Here is an 18298-nt window from a genome sequence, read left to right as displayed (position 1 = left end):
ATATTTTGAAACGACTATCGAAAACTGCCCAACACAAACAGAGGTTAGAGATGAAAGGTTCGTGAAAGCCGAAGAAGTAAGCATTCATTACAAAGGGTTTCTTATAACGGCTGCACTCCCAGTTATCTCCAATTCATTTCCTGTTATTATACGAGGACATAAAAGATTCACTAATGTTATTACATTTACCCAAAGTATGACAAATAAATCGTGTGCATGAATAACAATTGCAAACTCAACCACAATAACTGTTATTCAAGTAAATGTTTGATTCGAAGGAGATTACCTTCCATTTTGTATGTTTCGGCTTTGTAGACAGCTTAATTAACATTGTTATACCAATGTGTGCTAAATGCATTTAATGGTGATGAAAAGTATAAATCACGCAGTGATTATTCATCGTTTTTGAACAGATTTTATATTGTTCGTAATCTCTCAGTAAAGATACATTTATCTTTTTATGATATTTTAATCACTTTCAAAGGTAATCGCCCATTGCATGCCTATCAGTATATTCAGCTATGGCGCTGAAACTCTAAGCGTCAGTATATTGTTACTATTTCCTATTTATATGTAATACATATTCAATTTATATTCAATGATTGCCATTTATATTTCAAAACAAATGAAGCTATTTATATGACAACATGCCTTTAGTATTCGATCCAGTTTGCTAGTTTTGGTTAATATTAATTTACTCATTTGAAATATGTCGTACATTCGACACTCAATGTTGACTATTTGGCGACGCCTAAACATTCGAAGTCTTCAGAAACATGGACAAAGTGAATCACTGTTTTCAAGAGTTAGAACTATACAAAAGATGCCTCGGGACGAGATGGTATACGGGAAGATGGCTCTCTCAACCTATCTATCTTGTCTAGACTTGGCCGTCCTAATGATATATTCGATAACTTTAATTCATTAGCTAACCGCTGATCAATAACGAGATGTCAGGTAGACCAAGCAATCGAGACGTTGTGTGTAAATCATATTATATAGATTTTCTCAAAATAAATGAGATCTAATTATTGAACATCCATTGCAAAACGTTTTGTTAACCAGCTATAGTCAAAACTCTCTGCCAAGACTACCCAGAAGACAATGTGAATGTGGTCTTTATAAGCAGGTTGTCTTTATATACATGAATTTGATTTATATCTAACTGAGACCTATGGACCTTTGTCATTATTAGCATAAGGTACTTATATACAGTTCTTATATAATGGTTACTATTCAGCTCTGTTTTTATTTGTTTATTTATTTCATTGACGTTACTACTCATATGAATTATTGCATCATAAAAAGCTAAACGTCACATTTCTTTCCAATTTATAGCATGCTAAACTATATTCATATTCAATCTTTTAAAGGGGCCTTTATTTCGGTGCATCTGGTAATTTCACATTTTGATCAAGACTTGATAATTCAGGACAATAGTTAAAATTGCAATAAAATCTATGTAGCGAAATATTAAATGAATCGTACGTTTTATGTTGACGTAAAACTAAAATATTGTACAGCTTAGTTGAACTTGGTTTGTCACATTAAAACCACGTGGTAAATATGTCATCTCAAGTTACAATACTCCATTTAAGTTTATTTCTAGTATTTGTTCTTGCGTACGTCAATACAGATTCTGAAACATTCATAAAAAATTCTTAGCACATTTTATTAAAGTGTTAGCAATATAACAATATGAACCTGCTATGTCCAAATAGGTGGTATCAAGCTTATTTTTAGATATGTATTTGATATAACAAAATGGTACATATCGTCGATGTCCTTATTTTGTAGATATTATTGAAATTTCTGGGCATGTATTTGGAAAAGAAAATCAATGGATGTAGAACTTAAATTCCCTTCAATCATTAAAATAATAGTTTAAATTTCAAAAAAGAGAAATTATTGTATTTTTTCTATTAGGCTTAAGATGAAGAATCAAACGTACGTTGTCAAAGGATATTGCCCTATATCACGTATAAAATATTGCTTGCTAATGCAATGTATGACCATGATAATGATAGTAAGCAGTCCTGTTGATTACATCAACAGCTTCCGTTTGGTGAGAAATACATAAAAAAGGATAATTGTAGCGCCCCCTACGCCCACCCTCAGCGACAATCAGATAATAAATTGATGGGACTAACTTTTTATGCACTTGGTACATCCTCGATACTTTTACTTTTTAAAATTGATTGAAGCGGACAATCGTAAAAGTCTAATTTCATGTATATATGTCTCTGTATAACGGTCTGTTTCGCTGTTTTATACTGATAAAATAAAGAAATATTTTACCATACATAGGCATATTCATGATGAAAATAACAATTTGAGATATTTTCAGTGGACACAGCCAGACATGTGCCTTACAGATTCACTATAGGTACAATGTCAGCCAATATGATGTATTGAATGTGAACTTTTGATCTCAAACATAAAATACATGGATATTTGTTCATGTGGGATATGTAACCATGTAAAGATCAGTTGTACAAAGTTAGATTTAAATAATCTGTTTGGATATTTCTTATGTAATATTTAGAGAGTCACTTGACAAATATTATTAGTAATTAATATTGCATAAAGCAAGATGGATCATTAAAATTCCCATAACATCATATAGGCCACAATGCCGCATTACACCAATCAATATCTTAACCAAAATGAACAATAAAATGGTGTTCAACTTAATCATTTTGCTGTTTTCTTACATCCAAGGGTAAATATACCTGGGGAAAGTATATTTTATCCCTTTGACTTCATTCTTGGACAGTATAAAATAATTTAGTAGAGAAGTTGAGTAGGATCTAGTATAAAGTTTTCATGTCTGTCCTCTCACTAAATACCTTATAACTATGTTTATAAACAATTACTGAAGGTTATACAAGCAGATATGTGTTACTCAGGAAGTGACCCAACCATAAATACGTAAATTAACTGCTTGGACCCCTAGTAAATAGTTTGAATGGCCAATACAAAATAGATTTGTATCTTCGTGTATTTTAAATGAATGTCTGATTTTGACTTACAAATATATTTGTTTCTGACAAAATGTGATAAATATCCAACATTGCAGCTTGTATATGGTGTAGGAATATATATATGTTGATATCATTTAGTATGATTCCCAAAAATAGTATGTATGTGCATTTTAGGGGGAAATTTTTTATGTTATTAAATATATTTCATTTAAATTTTTAAAATAAAAAGTAATTTTTTATTTTTAATTTCATTCTTATATTTTCAAAGTCAATATACACAACATATTTAAATTTCATGTGTCTATCATTAATAATAAAGATTTTTATACCAATGAAAACTTTACTCCAATACTGCACTGACAGGACATAGAACACATTTAATTTTACTATGTTTACTTTCATTCTTATATTTTCAAAGTCAATATACATAACATATTCAAATTTCACGTGTCTATCATTAATAATAAAGATTTATGCCAATTTAAAATTTACTCCAATACTGCAGTGACAGGGCATAGAACACAGATAATTTTACTATATGTTCTATACATTTGTTTCTCAATAGTGACCTTCCACTGTGTGACAAATAATACAAATCATATGTTAATCTGAAATACCGTCAAAGATGACTTCACGGTGAAGTTCTTGTCAAAGGTTGACCTGCATTTTTTTGAGAGGCTGGACTGTCAACAGAGCAGCATGTAAACTGAACACAGATTTCACTTCCTCATCATCACCAAGGCCTTATTACTCACTGTGCACTGTTGCCGAAATAAACACGGAACACCACACCCTGAGCTCATGTTCTCAAGAATAAACAATTACCTTTAAATCCCTACCAAAAATGTCTAAACATTACTCTTCTATCACCACCAAATTGAGAGAGGAAATAATGTTCTAAAAATAGACTAGAACTACATTCGTGGGTACTGAACTTGAAGTACTAATTGTGACCAGATTCCTGATGGCATTCAACCCTGTTAGGTTCTCCGGTAGCACAGATGAGCAGAATTAGAGAAATACGACCTGGTTTTTAACCATGCACACATCTTATTTATTCAGAGAGATACAAATAATAATAATAATAATAATAATAATAATGAGGACTTTGTATAGCGCCTAATCTTTAGAAGATTTAAGCGCTTTACGACATTAGACAACACCTATAAGATAAAAAACATATAATAATATTATTACAAAAACAAACACCATGAAATTAGAAAAACATTAAAAAATAAAACAGAAGCTGAGAATATTTTAGGTAGGAAACATTATTAGGACTTTAAGTTTGTTCTTGCAGTCGAAATAAGTGAGTTTTGAGAGCACTCTTGAATGTGATCACTGTGTCTTTGTGTCTAAGTTCAGTGGGCAATTCATTCCACGTTGCTGGGCCCTGGTATGCAAAAGAACGCTGTCTATATGACTTTGTTTTCATAGTGGGAATAATGAGTATACGACTGTCAGAAGAGGAGCGTAAGTATCTTGCTGGTGTGTACACATGGGTGAGGTCCGATAGGTATGTTAGACTAGAGTCCGACAGTGAAACGTAGCACAGAGAACAAATTTTGTGTTTGATTCTGGATCGAAAGGATAGCCAGTGTAGGGTACAGAGATGCGGGGACGTGTGCTCTGATCGTGGTACTCTAACTATGATCCGACCAGCTGTGTTTTGAACTTTTTGAAGTTTCTGGAGTAGATATTGAGATGAACCAGACATAATTGAATTACAATAGTCCAGTATTGAAAGTACAAATGAACACAGAAGTGTTTTAGTGGCATCAACTGAAAGATATTTGCGAATTGAGCTGATGCGTCTCAGCTCAAAATATGCAGCCTTGCATATGTTCATGACATGTTGGTACAATGTGAGAGTACTGTCCAGAGTAACACCTAGGTTTCGTACTGATTGTGTGAATTTAATGTTGGTGTTGCTGATATTTATTGTTTGAGGTAAAGGATGTGAATAAGAAAGTCTTTGTGTTGTGATCAGAATGGCCTCAGTTTTATCATCATTCATCTGCAGCTTGTTACATGTCATCCATGATCTTACATCAGAAATGCACCTCTCTGCACCTTGGATGGTAGCATCAACTTCAGTTGGGTGGCTAGATTTGTATATTTGGGTGTCATCAGCGTACAAATGGTGAGACACTGGATCATGATATATGACACTTGAGAGCGACTGAGTGTACAGAATGAAGAGAACAGGTCCAAGAACAGACCCCTGTGGAACACCACAACATAGATCAACTGGGCTGGAGAGTATTCCATTTGCATATACAATTTGTGTCCTGTTGACCAAGTAGGACTTGAACCACAGTAAGGCTGTATCATGAATGCCAACTACATGCTGGAGACGATGAAGTAATATATCATGGTCTATTGTGTCAAATGCTGCAGACAAATCAAGGAGGGTGAGGACTGTAATCTATTCCGCAGAGAGAATGTCATTAACTACTTTTAGAAGAGTAGTTTCAGTACTGTGGCAAGGGCGATATGCAGATTGTACATTGCTAAAAAGACTGTTTGAATTTAGATGAGATACAAGCTGGGATAGAACAACCTTTTCTAAGAATTTTTATATGAATGGGAGATTAGAAACTGAACAGTAGTTCTTTAAATCGTTATGGTCTAGTTTTGGTTTCTTCAGCAGAGGTTTTACAATGGCAGTTTTGAAAAATGACTGGAATTCCCCAGATGAGAGTGAGGTATTAATAACACCAGTTAGTGAAGGCAATACTGGATCTAAGCACTCAAGCAGCAGTGATGTTGGAATTGGATCAAATTCAGATGACTTTGGTGTACTCTTCATCATGATTGTACGATCGAAATCCATAGAGACAGGTTCAAATGCTACTAATGGTTGCCGCTCAAATTCTGTATCCCAACTGTATGGCGACGACGAGTCAGTTGAAATTGTGGTGTGAAGCTTATCTCTAATGGGTTGTACTTTGTCACGGAAGAAATTTGCTAACATGTCCGGAAGGTCGACTTGAGAGAAGGTAGTTGGAAGTAGTGTTGATTTGTTCCTTGACATAGCTTGTTAGTAATCTCAAAGAGTTCTTTGCAGCTGAAACTTTCCAGTGAAACTATCTTAGTAGTGTAGTGTAATAGCAATGTATGCAAGTGAAATTTGACAACTTATGCCCAACACAGCAACTAACGTGTAATCACATTTCGATTTTTCTAAATTCAGTAACGGTCCAGAATCTACGTTATTTCACATACTTATCGGTCAAGCGCATGCTATTTATTTTATTTATCAGAAATTACAGATAATATACTGAAATGCTCGCTAAGATGGTTATTTCTTAATAAATCATGGAATATTGCTTTCTCCAGATGCTCGTTCGCTTTACATCTGCCGATGGGTAGCGCACGTCCCTCGGGTAAAGAATAAAATTACACGTATTGAGAAGCGTCTTAACGTCGGATGTGTTGAAATTCTCGCCCTTTAGACTTGGGCTTGGTCAGCCTCCTCGGGATTCGGTGTACGACGATAACAGCAAAAACAAGAATAAAAAACATGTATCATCCCTGTAGTGACACCTATGTGCATACATCAAGGTACGTGCTGACCATTCACTTTGCTCTGAGTCGACTCTTGGAATATGTGGCTAGCCGAAGCGGTATCCACCGCTTTGAAATCTGATTTGAATCAGCTGAAAGGAACTGTTCAAATCAGATATCGCGTTGCATGTTTCTATGACGATAATTAAGTATAAATATTGCGGCATTGGGGGACAATGTCGCCCTTTTTATGTCATTTTCTCCGTTTTAAACCTTTTCAGATGCACGCTTTTCTTTAGGATCAAGGTATGTGGACATCGCGTTAGCCGTCATTTTGAATGCTTAAATTAGTAACAAGCACTCTCATTGGCTAGCTGATGATAATCCTTACAGGCAGGGATTCTTTCATCTGTGAGAGGCCGTTTTCCCAAAACATTTTATTTTACGCTGGTTGCATTTACGGAGGGTCGATGTGGAAAACAGTGGGTTGGTCACTCATGGGTAGCCAAGAAGAGTAGAATATGGCTGAATTGGTTCTCAAGTATTTCATTATCAAGTTAAATACCATGCATAAAGACAAAATTAATTAAATTTTATAGTGAGCAACGTACCGTCAGTTTTGTAAAATTCACATCAACACACCAGCATCAGTTTTGCTAGAGATGTTTAAGTTAATTTTCAAAGTATTAACAATTGATTGTAGATCGTAGATAAATGGAATGGGCTATCTGTCATCGATTCAGATATTATATGTAAGATTGTCACTTATATCAATAACACCAAATAACATGGACCAAGGGGTGAACCCTGTGGAACAACAGCCATATGTTTTGCCACTAACAAACATTGCTCCTTTTTGTCTATTACCCTTGTAGTTGGGAAACCAGCTGTACAGAGTTCAAGCAATACCATATTTTTCTAGATTATAACATAGTCCAGCTTCACAAACTTTGTCAAATATTTTGCTAAATTTAATATCAACTTTCCACTATGGTATATCTCTAGGAGTTGGGTGACACTCGAGTTGATAGATTTGACCTCTAATTGATGTTAGATAATATTTCAGATTCTTTGAGATAGAAATATAAATATTTAAAGATTCAAAATTGCTTCCAAGTTGCTTATTAAAGACGCTGGTCTTCATTTGATTAGAAGAGAAGTTAAGGTTGCACAATTTGGATCCTTACTATTCTCATGAACTAAGTTAATCCATTTATTTTTCTTATCCATTGATGCTTCTAATCTATTCATGCTTCTAATTCATTCATGTTTCTAATCCATTCATGCTTCTATCTATTCGTACTTCTGATCCATTTAGGCTTCTAATCCATTCATGCTTCTAATTAATTCATGCTTCTAATTCATTCATGCTTCTCAAGTGAATCTTTAAGATCATCTTATTCAGCCTTCTTAAATTTCCCGTATAGTTTGTTATAAGCTTTACAATAATAATTTGGAAAAGCTAACTTTGCAAGTATTGTACAGTGGACACTGCGAAAGGGTGGTTTTGCTTCGAGAATGGCAATCAGATATACTTTGCTTGTTTTCAGTAGATCAAGACATGTCGTTGAACTTGGATTTGCCATCGTTGTCTCTGTATTGAAATTACTTACATCTATGGGGTTAAAATGGTGTTTCAATGGCTTCAGTTACATACATTGAGCATACCATTGTTGACGTTACCAGACATAATAACGTCGTCTTAGTAATACTTTTTCACTAAACACAAATCAACCAAACAAGTAAGCAGCTATAGTTTGTCAGATCATATTTACCAAGAAAAAAGAAATGACGTGTCATATTTTGTCTCAAAGATAGAAACAAGAACCGTCCTTTTAAACCGAACCGAAATATATTTATCTTTTTTTTACCAGCAAAGCAACTTTAGTCACATGAAACATCACCGCTGATTTTTCTTGTACTTACAATCAAAAGTGCATTGAAATTTTAAGAAAATGTCTATCAGCTTTACAGCTTGTCCATGTTTTAAAAGAATTATTTTTGCCCTCAGTGTCATCCTTTTATAATCTTGGGTGTGACAGTGGTTCTTTTTGTTTAAGGTAGCACTTAACAGTACTATATTATTGACCATGGGGTACACATGCAACATTAAATGTATGGATGTTATTACACAGTATCCCAATGCAACAATAGACGTATGGATAGGTTAATCCACATTATCTCGATGCAACACTGGATGTATGGATATGTTATTACACAGTTTCTCAATCATTAAAAGGAAACATGTCATGAATGTATGACCAACTAATGTAGCCGCTTTTGAACATCGGTTTTATTTTGTATGCAGAAAAAAACGCCATTTGGGTTTAATGTTAAGCTCAAGGCAACAGTTGTTGTGGGTGGCTTTCCAGCTTGGACTAAATCTGCATGGGCACCTGCTTGACATTTATCAAAGTAATTTTATGGCAAAGTTCATAGCCTAAGTTTCAACTGATTTTTAAACGAATACATATTTGGGTCTATCAAAAAAGCATTTATGCTGTAATTTCCACGGTTGTGTTTGATACTGATCTGCAATTGAGTTGAAAATGTGTGTGTGTGTGTGTGTGTGTGCGTGCGTGCGTGTGTGTGTGTGTGTGTAGATGTTTGCAGATCTTCACTCACTTTTAGAAGGTGGATGGTGTGAGAATAAGTGTGTAAAATACTAGTAATCTGGGAAAATGTTTCCCATGCAAATATTCTATTTGTATAGTTTCTGTATCGTCTTACGAGCATAAATATATATACATGTTGGTATTTGCCTGGTGAAGTATTGCAATATATGGAGTTACATTTGACGTGATACATGCAGACACACGAACCTTGCCCAGTACTAGTTAATTCTAAAGGAAGCCGTTATGTCATTTTGATAATAGATTGCTCTGAAAATCATAGAAAAAAAATAACCAACAGTAAGACATGTTTCTGGTCTCAATCGCCAATACACATCCCCAAATCAGCTATATCTGTCTCAACAGAAAGGAAGTGAAATCCTTATAGAAAATTTTGTAAAACATCGCAAACGCAACACCAATCACTTAATTTACATGAGATCACTTGAACAGTCCGCAACACTCGATTACTAGGCACATACTTGTAGTCAGTGTTCGAAGATATGTCTACCTCATTTTCTTCACGAGGATTGAACGTGCCCTTGTATAGCACAGAATGATGTAGTCTGATAAATGGTTGCTGCTCGGCGGCCATGGATGTTGCTCAATTAAGAAAGATTTGAAGACTTAAGAAGACACTAAAAATTTGCTAAAAAAGGAAGCAGATACAAAATTGTCTGCGTAGTTTTATTAACAGCTTAGAAGCTAGAAAATTGACAGTGACAAAGAAACACCGATAACAATACGGATAATAGCAATAACAACGAACGATGGAAGCTTACATGGACATGCACAACGTAACGATGTATTGTAACCAGTGATATATGCTCAATCCCGAAGCAAGAATGAGTAGATAGGCGTACTCTGCGCAGCAACTATGGACACGCAGGGAAAGGTTTAATACATGTTGGGGCACAGAATAAACAAATTTATTCAGCCAAGTTTAAAACTAATGATTTTAAGAAAAAGAGAACTAGTGGCCAACTCTCTTTACCTCTCGAGCATAGACCCACATATAGTGTTACGATCTGTGTTACAAATAATTGGCACAGCTTTATAATCAATAACAAAAAAAGAAATAATATTCATATGGACTAAATGATATTTATATGCCTCAGGCATATATATATATATATATATATATATATATATATATATATATATATATATATATATATATATATATATATATATATATATATATGTGTGTGTGTGTGTGTGTGTGTGTGTGTGTGTGTGTGTTTGTGTGTGTGTGTCAGATTAAAGGCCATATATCTTGACGTCCATAAAAAAATACCATAATTATTGTGTAGAAGTATCTAAAACAAAACATATGAATGAATATAAACAGCCGTCTCGTGACTCCATACTGTGACCGAGTCAAGCTTTGTTGGCTCACGGCAATGTCACATTGGCTTTATTTAGCTGGTATTCGGCCTAAATTAGCAAGTTTGTATCACAGGCCTAATAACTAGCAACTTTTGTTCTCTTGACACAATTAATATTACTGCTAGTTTGGATCTTTCATCAAAACTGCAATGGCTTCTTGGTAGTTTGACACCGGCGGGATTCATAAATTGAAAAATGTGTGGAGATTCCGTATTTTCACTAAGATGGCTGATGATAGTTATCTACGGTCTCACAGATGGCAGCACAGTATGGAGTCATATTTATGGCTACAGACAATACTTGGACGTGACGTCATAGCATAGACACCGAGCAAATATATTAGTGATAAATTAAAAGGAAGACATGTATAATACTTGTACAATTGCATCTATATACGTTTAGCATGCAAAACGTTTGAAATTTTACAGGTTTACTTGCTTAGATAAATTTAGCACGCACAAAGACAACGCTAACCACATTTGATACAAGTGTAAACCACCAGAACAATATGCAATAAGCGTAATTGAATGATGGTTGACTGGCAATATTGACCAAATGATTATGGGGCAAAGTATTTCGTTCCTGAATTAAGCTTACTTTGCAGAAATTATTAATGTCCTATTTAACTTGCCATGACAGTGCCCCTTTGACCTTTAGAGTCCAAAATATATACGATTATTTTTTGTCCTACGATCAAGTCATCCAGAAAGTTTGATCAAGGTACTTCCTCTGAAACAAAAGCTTACGTGCAGGAAACATACTTTCACTCATAATGACCTTGACATTTGCACCAAATTAATAAGCATCTTCATTGCCTGTAATACAACTTATCTGCAACCTTTGATTAAGGGATTTGATCTAGAACTAAAGTTAGCATGCAAAAGCATTTTTCCTATTTAAGTTAAGGAGTTCTTGTGAATTCAGAATCCATCGGCTTTTTACATACATACATACATACATACATACATACATACATACATACATACATTCAAGCATGCATGTATGCGTGCGTGCGTGCGTGCGTGCGTCCGTACATACATACATACATACATACATACATACAAAGCATTTACAAACTTTGGTGATAGTCACTGCGAAGAACTAAACTTTTGAGCAGAAATCAATTTTTGCAGTTCAGCCACGATGACTTCGACCTTTGACCTTCACATCGAGAGAGTTTTAACTTTAAGTACAATAAATTAACAAAGTGTCGTCTAAGTCGGTGGTGTAGAACTAAATTTATTGTGAGGAATCGATCTGTTTTCTTTCAGGAAAGGTGACATTCACCTTGGACTTTGTTAACAGAAAATCAATAAGATTCTTAATTATTACAAGTTGAAGCAATCAGCGGTAATTGTGCAGAAACCATATTTCTTCCTAAAAACCAGGATGACCACCACCTCTGATCTTTTGTCCGTGAAATCAATCGGCTTCTTTCTTGCCATAAATGCAAACTATTTGCAAAGCTTGGTAACGGCAAATGTTCGAGAACTCAAGGTATTCTTCCGAAACTAATTAGAGAACAGTTGGTTGGTGCGGCAGATTTAACAACTTATTGGCTATATTATGCCAAGATAATAATGGGTACTTTGTGCTTTTCTTAAGGACGCACCGAATCAGCGGAACGGGGCTGTCATGGGCGAGTATCAAATCAGCAGCCCACGAATTACGTACGACTCATAACTTTGCTCAATTAATACGGTTCTGAATGACGAGCAGTGTTAAACATGGCAAGCCTTACTTTACGGCTAGCTTATACAAATATATATAAAAAGAAAATACATAATAATTTCTATTATGGACACAAATGAGGCTGTGCACATTAGACGATTATTTAAAAAAAAAATGTAATGCGCAATTCTTTAGGTAGTGTACTTAGTTTGTTATTTAGACAATCATGCTGCTTCGTGTAATTTTAACAAATGCCAATGACATGTAAAAAAGAGTTTATATAATTGTGAACATCTCATAACAAAGTTAATAAAAAGAGGATGATTACGGGGTACGTTTACATTGCATATAAACGTATGAATGTATCTCGAGAGACTTGATCGAAGACTACAGCGTTCATGGCAGACAATTAAGAAACAAGAGAAATATTAAGAAAAGTACGCACAAGGCTTCCGCGGAAAACAGTGTCTCGCCTGCAAACACCACAGTATAAGATGTTTCACAAACTAAAAATGTTGACAGAAAGACTTCCAAGAAATTTCTGCCATTGCTGAGAACTCAAAAACTGTCGCCTAGAGAAAAGTGACACCTATGTCTCTCTGTTTGCGACCGCTGGCAAAAAGAAACATTGATTGCGTCAGTTTTACGTAAACAAGTGACTTCGTGGTCCTTTTTAAGCTCTTCATTACATCTAAGAAGGCACTGTCAAAGACGTTCTTTGATGCGAATAACAGATCTAGCCGAATATTTCAGAAAAGGTGAAGCAGAGAGAAAAAATGGTTATAACGAAGTTGAAGGTCGTGGATGAGATATGCATTACTGCTCCACTTGCGCCACCATCCACATTTTTATTGGTGTCACTTTGGCCGAGAGTAATTGCTGGGTCCTATAAGATCGATTGGTTGAATTTGTGGAAGCGGAAAGTGAACGTCTGCTTGTCCTCAGTTGAGTTCAATGCTGGGTATCCGTCCTCCATGTTACTCCAGTCGCCACTATCATATCTGACCTGAAACGAAACGGAGATTGACTCATTAATATTTGAAGTCATTCCTGGTATGTACGAATAAGAAACTGACATGTTAAAACGTGATCTACTTCGTAATATTCTTTATGATTCCTGTAACTTCAATGTCATTATACTGTGTGGGGGATATTCCGTGTTATGACATTTACTTCAAATTGGCATCAGCACGAATCACAATGTAAGGTTTTCCCCCTACCTAGTACATGTGTGTTACGGTTCTAGATAGCTAAGATCACTTCAAAAAAAGGGTTGCCTTTAAGTAGGAGACTTTTCAGTTGTTTCTGTTACCAGCCGAACAAAAACGTGCTGAACAAAAGACATATATGTCTTCAAAGACGCCCAAAACAAACTTACAAGCTACGAAATCTGTGAAATTCGAGATTCTTGAGGTTCATGATTTCTAAATGTGTACCAAAGTTCAAGACCGCATATCAAGTATTGACATAGAGTTCTTAAAGTCTTTCCCACTTAAATGCAGTTCTAAAAGCTTTTACCAACCATACAGAAGAAAACTAACCTCTTGATCAATGCGTTTTACTCGAGAAACTGTTTGTCATTATGCTGTTACTTTATTTTAGCAAACAATCTGAATGTGAAAGGGCTAGGCTAGATTAAAAAACATATCATACTGGCACCATTTGATAACAAGCAAGCAAATATTACTTTTCAGTAAATTTTATAATTTTATTTTGTTTTAAGAAGTTAGTTTCTTTTTAACCACAACACAGAGAACTACGACGGAAGAGGCCAGCTCTGTATTAAGGGTCAGTCAGACTAGCAATAGTCTCATGTTAAGCCTTTCGAAGTGTAAATTATTTTTACTATGATCGTAAATTACTAATGAAATAAATACAAAGTCAGCCGATAATAATTTCTGGACCAATCGATATAGCTGACTAAATATCGACTGCATTAGATAAGGAGTGAAATCTGTGCAACATATCGATAATAATTGTGATATACAACCTACAACACGCTACACAAGATGCTCGTAAAGAATAAATAGGCAACTAGAATTATTATGTCCGCTTAACTAACGTTTTAAAGGTATGTATAGTTTTGTATCGATTCTCCACCCTCGGCATCAATGTCGTTATTGAACGGCAAAATTATTGGATCTGACAAACTCGTCCGATTCTTGAAAATATCCGACTGATAATGTTCGTGATTACATGTATGACGTCCTTTTTGTATAGCATTCTTGTACTAATTTGAATTGTGCTTTCTTCTTCGACTTTAGACGGTGTGATCTCATCGAGCAAAACAGTAGTATCGATAATCAACCTACGCATTTTCCTTTTATTGTACCAGTTGTGACATACACACTAATGAAATACATCATTTTGTAGACAGTATGTGTGTGTGTGTGCGTGTGTGTGTGTGTGTGTGTGTGTGTGTGTGTGTGATTGGATTTGTAATGTAGCTTTAACAGTTTTTCAGTCATATTGCTACGATGCATGTAGCTAGGCAGTTTATAGTGATTTCTAGCTCTGGGGCATCATGCAGGAAATATGTAGCATATGTCCCACCCAGTCACATTATCCTGACACCATGCCGACCAGTCCTAACACTAACCTCCTAATGCTGAGCGTCGAGCGATCTAGCTGTAAGTACCATTTTTGCATCTTTGGTATGACTCGGCCGGGGTTCGAACCCACGTCCTCCTGCATCCGAGGTGGAAGTTCTAACCACTAGGCCACCGGAACGGTCTTTTAGGAGACACTGATCTGTTAGTTTCTTTGATTTCCTATACAGTGTTAGCATAGTCTAAATCACTAATTGTACTTCCATACGGAGGTCTTACACTTTTTAATTCAAATGCCAATTTGGAGAGAGAGAGAGAGAGAGAGAGAGAGAGAGAGAGAGAGAGAGAGAGAGAGACGGGGTGGGAGAGACAGACACAGAAAGAAAGATGGTAGAGTGCGTGGTCAGTATAGTTGTCCTATTGTCCATTGTGTAAACATAAACTTTTAGCCAAATTAATAATTTAAGTTGTTTTGATTTATCTACCACAGTCATTGGTTTACCCAAGCAAAGTTTTAATGATGGATATATACGGATATATAAGCCTCTAGAAGGATTTTGTTTGGTAAAAAGTTTAGTAGAGTTTATTTGAATATGGGCTTCTATTTGAATAGCTACGGTGTGTGTGTGTGTGAGCTATGTTTCTTAAAATATGCTATTTAGTATCGAACTTTATATAAATATTGCGTATAATTATAATTTGCTTGGAATATTGAATCATCTTTTACCTAATTGACAAGATTCATACATCTTTTCTAAATAACCAATGGGTAGTATTATCAAACATCTATTTCCCTTATTGAATAGCAGACTGCCATTAGTACTATTTGTGTTTTAGTTACATATATGAGCAAAGAGATTTCATTATATAACCACCATTAGTTAAAAGTTAAACAACGCTTATAGTGTAATCTCAGACGAGGTGAGAGAAAACAGTGGTGTTCTTGCAAATAGTAGGAGGCAACACCCTTCATATTGTACCAAATAGAATAAACAAGATTGTTAATATTGGAATAGCTTCAAGTTCCATTCAAATGCAATGGTGCAGAAAGATACAACGACACTGCGGCTAATATTAAAATATTATATTCACAAGTCAACAACAGCACAGACAGAAGGTGTGCCTAGTAAAAAATGATAATAGGAAAAAACCAGAAAATAAACATGGACACAAACTGCTCTCCTCCTGTCTCTAAATTTGTATGTATGTATGTATGTATGTATGTATGTATGTATGTATGTATGTATGTGTGTGTGGGGGGGGGGGCGGCGGGGTGATTGAAAACTAAATTGTCTTTAGGATTGTGAACATAATTCAATGTCATACATGACAAAAGAACCCTTAGTTAATGTATTTGATATCTGTGGTTATAACCTCGTGGATGTGGGATAATTAATTTCCGAGAAAGAGGGGAAAATATTGATATAGGTAAATAGCCTGACTTTTGGATGTTATCTCTTTACAAGAAAAGACCCAGTAGGTTACATGACTTTAAACTACAGTAATGTTTTGAATTATACAATGAGAAACTCTAAGAATTAAAAGCAGTATTGTTGGTTAATACTGAGGTTTCAGAAGAATACCTACTAAACGCTCTTCATCCTTCTCTCGGTGTTTTAACTCATCTCAATGGATAGGATATATCTGAGTTTCGAGGTCTGTCATTAAAATCGATTTCGCTATTATCATGGACAAAACTGAGACATTCTGATTTATTCTGATATACGTAATTCAGGAAGCGATGTATGTATGTATGTATGTATGTATGTATGTATGTATGTATGTATGTATGTATGTATGTATGTAATAAAGCTACACTGACGTATGTCTTTTTCAGCAACGTAACTAGCGTCCGAACAGTCCGAGTTCTGACTTAAAGAGGACTTTTCTTTTATGCCGAACTGTTGTCAAGGTTTGTGGCACGAACAAGATTTTTATTATATTTATTTTCATGTTACGTCTGATTGTTCCCACATGACCTAGTGGAAAGGCATTTCAATTATTTTTAAACTATACTTGCAGCTATGAACTGAACTTCTATAGGTGGAGTAAGAAAGCAAATAGAGGCTTGCTTGCATGATGAACTTTCTCCTCAAGGGAACAATACTACTAGGAAGTCGTTTAGAGCCTTCTTTTGATAAACATAAATAACTGATTTGACTGAATGGACGGGAACCAGTCAAAAATAAATTAACCAAAACTTTAAAGTTTGTGACGTGCAGCTAAAGCATTTAACTAGATACCAAGACCTTAGACAAATAAGCTTTTATTTCACAAACAAGGAACAAGGAAAAGGAGGGTGTTTTGGTCATGGACGAGTGTGATTCAAAATCTGAACTACAGTGACACCTAAGAACAAACCGTGCATTCTTCTTCTTCTTCTTCTTCTTCTTCTTCTTTTTCTTCTTCTTCTTCTCATTATTATTATTATTATTATTAGTAGTAGTAGTAGTAGTAGTAGTAGTATTACGTACCCGATGGTAAATAGAGAGATCGATGGGAGAAAAGACACGGGGTGGGGTGGAGGTGGGAGGCAAAGATATAAAAGTCGAACATTTTGTAATATTTCCCGAGTAGGTTACCATGGCGTGACCAATGTTCTCAGCACCAAGACACCTACTCTATTTCTTGTATTGTTCTGACGTAAACGCCAAACAAACAAAAAGGCAAACCGCTCGAAAGAAACAAGAAATATCCACCATGAGCAGGATTAAAATATACGAGCTGCGAAAATTCCGAAAACAAAGGCCAAAAAGTGTAAAATCCCGAAAACACAGGGTAGATATTATTAAATACCACAAGCGTTCTAAAAGTTCAATACCGCTAATAGAGGATAATGACTGGATACATAAAGCAGAAAAAATGGCGTCGACAACGACCCTGATAATGCTTGGATTCCTGCGCAAGGCGTGTAGATAAATTATGTAATTACCGTTATGCATAAAAGTTTGGAGCATTTCCATTAGTCAACTCTTAAGATATTCTGGAGGAAGCATCACATCCTTCGCACAGTCGTTGATCTTGAACCCTTAGTATAAAGGTACCTTGACCAATACCCTTAGTTGTAGGGGAACAACAGATGAATTAGAAGATGTTTATTGACCAATGCACAGAGAAAGTCTTTCAAAAAGAATTTTAATGGACGACAAACATACAATGTTGCTTTTTTATATTACTGTATCTCATTTCGTTCGTTTAGTATGTAATGTTCACGGCCATTGTACCAAAGTCAGTTGGACATTTATAATTATGTTTGCGAAAACAGCCTCTAACATATACATCTCTGACTGAATCGAATTCTCTGATACAACGCAATTTATCGGGCGTTTTTATAAATAACGTCTAGTGATAAAACAACATTAATAAACTAGCATCAAATTTAGTATCGAAATTAATTACAGTTTGAAAAGGGGTTCTACCTTTCCTAGATGACGTAACTGACGGTCATGTAGAGTTAAAACTAATAGATTTTACTATGCATTATATTGAGTGCGAAAAAACTAAAATAAATTATTTAAATTTCAAGAAACTATTCAAGAACACAATATCAACCGACATACATACATAATGAGCCTTTAGGTTA

Source organism: Sinohyriopsis cumingii, chromosome 4 (genome assembly GCF_028554795.1).
Source record: "Sinohyriopsis cumingii isolate HCF-2022 chromosome 4, ASM2855479v2, whole genome shotgun sequence".
Classification (NCBI taxonomy): Eukaryota; Metazoa; Mollusca; class Bivalvia; order Unionida; family Unionidae; genus Sinohyriopsis; species Sinohyriopsis cumingii.
The sequence above is the reverse complement of the archived record's forward strand: the minus strand, read 5'-3'. Positions refer to the sequence as shown.